Source organism: Oratosquilla oratoria, chromosome 12, assembly GCF_046742065.1.
Source record: "Oratosquilla oratoria isolate Oo_2021 chromosome 12, ASM4674206v1, whole genome shotgun sequence".
NCBI lineage: Eukaryota > Metazoa > Arthropoda > Malacostraca > Stomatopoda > Squillidae > Oratosquilla > Oratosquilla oratoria.
In genome coordinates this window covers 34,014,870-34,019,162 of record NC_134788.1, presented here as the reverse complement: position 1 = coordinate 34,019,162, position 4,293 = coordinate 34,014,870, and the positions used below count along the sequence as shown (strand labels likewise).

General features: G+C 37.5%; 1 protein-coding gene across 2 annotated transcripts in view; it reads left to right on the top strand.

Annotated features, from left to right (window-relative positions):
* The first annotated feature begins 1,019 nt into the window (after nt 1-1,019).
* The window catches only part of LOC143031340 (uncharacterized), a 5,731-nt gene continuing 2,457 nt past the window's right edge, over nt 1,020-4,293 (top strand). Inside the window, exon 1 of one of the 2 annotated variants that reach the window (XM_076195040.1) lies at nt 1,020-1,488. The gene's annotated coding sequence lies outside the window, so the exon portion shown is untranslated. The remainder of the gene's footprint in view (nt 1,489-4,293) is intronic. The other variant, XM_076195041.1, reaches the window with a different exon arrangement.

The following is a 4,293-nucleotide window of genomic DNA, read 5'->3' as shown; positions in this document are numbered from 1 at the left end:
TCGGCGCCACTTCGTTTGGTGGGGGCGGGGGGTGGACGGCCTGGGCGCGCTGTGATGGGGGTTGTAAGTCACTTCGTCGGCGTACTTTTCCCGGTCAATCGCACTACACTCAGTTTTTGCTTGAGGGGTTTATACCCAAATAATCGACACTCGATTTATTCAAGAGGATATAAATCCCCAACAGTCACTTGAGGGAGGAAAGGACGCGCTTATTTTTCCGAGATCGAGCGGTCTGACCTCCTTTTTCGAACTCGATGCTTAGACTGCCTGTGTCCTGCGACAGGTCAGGTCACGATGTCCGCTAGCCGGCTTCCGACGTTGCCAATAGTACTATGTCTCCGTCCCTAGTTGCGAAGGGTACTACGAATAATGTTCATGCGGGAGGGTGACACAGTTCCAAGTGTTCTTTGAGGTAGACACTGTTCACGAGCGGGTTAAACACAATCCTAATTATTCTAATTACCTAGCTTAAAACAAATATGTGGCAGCGCGCAGGGGGGGGGGAGGGGGTGTGTTTGAGTGCTTTGTGTGGGTGCGAAAACCGTTGAGCATGGCTCCGAGAACACAAATCAAAAGGGGGGGGGGGGTGTGTTTCTAAATATTAGAAGTCTCTCCCTTCGTTAAGGCATTGAATTGGTTGTCAAAAATGACATGACAAATAAAGAGGATAACGAGGAGGAGAAAAGACAGGATGTTGCTACTAGAAGTCTTAAGGACTGGAAATTCCCCCGAGTATGGGGAATTAAGGGCTGATACGGAGAGAAAACAGACGAGAAAATGGGAAGGGAGACAACGAGCTGGGTGTCACAATTTAAAAAATTGTGACACGACAGGAAATAATAAATTTAACGACAGGAAGTAATAAACTTAACCTGCCAGATGCGGCATTTCCTATGTCGTCTTGTTTAGCTGTCACTGGGTCAATTTTCATCATTAACCTCTTCTTTCCTTCCGGTTAATCCAGACGTAGAAAAAAAAATGGTTGACCAGATAACCTGGGCGGGGTCAGGTGGGGGTTAGTAGAGTGTTTTGGTTGTTGTGTCTTGTGATTGATATATTTCCCTCGTGATTTGACACATTTTTAATCAGCTTCTGATACCTTTATCTTTTCAGTAATGTTATTTTGTGCTTCCCGATAATTTGAAATGCACTCTTACAGGTCTTTCATTCCATTATAGTTTTATTATATTTGTTTTTGTGCACAGGTATGTGTGTATCCTGTTTGTTTACATTCCTATTGGCGGCCGCCACTTCGTCTTCCTCGGTACGAAAATCCAATTGAAGAAAGTCACTTGCTAATCTCTCAATCCTTGCTAATCTCTCAATTTTTTTATATTCACTCTACAGGTCTATTTCGCATTAATTGAGTACAAACAAGTGGTTTATAGTATGAGGAATTACATAGCACAGACTTGAAATAATCTTTGAGCCGGGACACTTGTGAGATCCAGTAGTGGCATAGAATCTGGTAGCACAACAGTCAAGCAGGTAATAATTAAGTGTTATTAAATATGGGCACTCGTCAATCGTGTACATGCATTTATTGTGTGGTAGAGGTTATTTTCCATATCAGTTCAGCACATTATATTGCCTTTTTGTATTAATTCCAATCGCTTACGAAAACTGCTATTTTAATTTTAGTAGGCAGAATATAGTCTTATTTAAATGCATATTAATTGTTTACAATCTCTCATGTTATGCATGCAACAACCATAGATACAAAGCCACAAATTAAAGAATACATTTCTTAGTGTACTATATTCTTGGTAGGTTCTTTTTATTGTGAAAAATGTGGGTTACATTAGTATCATGCATTGTTAGGGTCTGGAATACTTCAAATACATGCAATTGAATGTCTCACAAGATAAACTATTACCTGAAAAAAATGCATATACTTTATATTGGAAGATTCCAGAAATAGTAGTCTTATGTTGTCTTTATGATTTACAAGCAAGATTGCAATGGACACATAAATTTTCACGAAAAAGTAATAGTAATTCATTCAAAGTGACCGTTTTTTCTGAATAACCACAACTCAACTAGCTACTCCCACGATATACATTATTCTAATAGTTGGTAGAACTGTGTGTGGGTGGGTTGGAGTCTAACCTAACCTAGCAATAGGTAGGAATAGGTTGTGCTTGGTCGACTTCATTGTTTTTTACTCATAAGATGATATAAACATTTTAAAGTTTATTCACCAGTCCTATGCTCATGGTGACCTGTCTTTGTATCTCTCTGTATCAAGTTTTATCTTAAAATCTTGTATAGTGTTTGCACATACTGTTTCGTTGTCTAATTTGTTCCATGTATTTATCGCTCTGTGTGGGAAGCTGTTCCTTTTCAAGTTTCTTCTATAATTGTCCTTTTTCAGTTTTTTCTGTGTCCTCTCGTTTTACCGTTGTCTCACACTAACAAGTCGTTCCTGTCTAAAACTTCATTCCTTTCACTATTCTGTAGATAGTCAGCAAATCTCCTCTTACTCTTCTCTGTTCCAAAGTTGGTAGATTCAACTTGGACAGTCTTTGCTCATATGTTAGTTCGGCGAGAGTTGGTGCTAGTTTAGTTGTCGCTCTTTGTATTCTTTCTAGTTTCTTAATATTGTTTTTGGTACTGGGTGTCCAAAGTGATGCTGCATACTCAAGTTTTGGTCTTATTAGTGTAGTTAGTATTTTCTTTATCATTTCTTCATTCAAATAAGCAAATGCCACTTTGATTGACCTCAATAAATTGTAGGTGTGTGGGGGAGTGAAAGTGTGGCAAAGGTGTTCCCTGAAAAATGGAAACAAAGTGATTTGCTGTAGAAAACAATAGAGGATTTACAAGAATCACACAAACATTGATTTCTGACATCCTTGATTATTGGGTGGGTATAGACCTCTGCGAATCCACTCATGTGGCTTCTTTTATCTCTACTAATTTTCATTTACCAGTCTCTGTTTTTTGTTTCAGTTTCTGCACTCATTCATAATTTTTATATTTGTTCAATCGTCCATTATCTTCCTTTAAGCTTGTCTGGTATGAGTTGATTGTGTTCTTTACTTGTTGCATTTTGGATAATGTCTTTGTGTATATGTATATTTTTGTAATACTCTTAATATGTGAGCAAGTGATATACTTTATATCGAAATGTTCTAGAAATAGCGACATCAACCATAACCTACAAAATTAAATCTTAAGTTGGTTTATGAGCACAAATGCTATAGGCACAAATATCCTTGCAAATAACAGTAAATTATTTAGAAGTGCACACTAAAGCGATATAGCAATAGAAAATTAATTAATAATTTTGTAAATAATAACACAACAATGTAATATATGATTTTCTTGGGGGGAATTGAAACAAAAAGTTGCTAAAGCCGATTTATTAACGAAATCGAGGCGGTAAATGATACGCCATGCTTTGATAGATGCCAAGGTAGAAGAAATGAAAGGATAAAAAATTCGTCCAATATAACCTAACCTACCTAACCTAACCTAGCCTAACCTACCTAACCTATATTTAGTAATCCGGTACCACAAAGTATAAAGACCATCCAGGCTGTAGTTGTCATCACGGATGCTGATGGCATGATTAATTATTACTGTACCTCTGGCAATTAACAGACGACAGTAGAACCCCTTGTTCTCTAAAAAATTTCAAGGATACCCTATTGTCTTTGCAACAGCATTTATTAACGTCACCTGGAGTTGGAGAACACCCTGTCCACAACTTGAATGCATTTGTCTAATTGACAGTGACTGGACTGGGCAGACGACAACAAACCGTCTGGACTGTATCCAAGAGGCTTCGTTCATTAGTACCTTTGCTTGCTTATAGTAAGGTTTTTTGTTATTTCCGCCAAGAAGATCGCATATTAAGTTCATTTATTATAATTCACAAAGTCAACATTGAATTTTCTAATGCTATATTGCTCAGGTGCACACAACTAAAAAAATACCCATTAACTTAACATTCAATTGAAGTGGCTGTTTTCACTGAATAACTAACAAGCTGTTCCAACCGTGCCCTTTGTTTTAGTATTTGATGGAAAGGATGGTGTGAATCTAACCTAACCAAGGTGTATGTAGAAAGGATAGATTGAATTTACTTCTCATAAAAAGATGTCAAAAGTCAACATTTTAGAAGTTTATTTATAGGCTTTTGGTGGCATTTCTATCTAATGATGCTTGTTTTCCTACCAACCCTGAGGTTGCAATTAATTTGGTGTAGAAAGAAATATCAGAATTTCATATATCTCTAGACCGTTAAATTATGAAATCCATGACTGGTGTGTGTTTATAGTGGTCCTC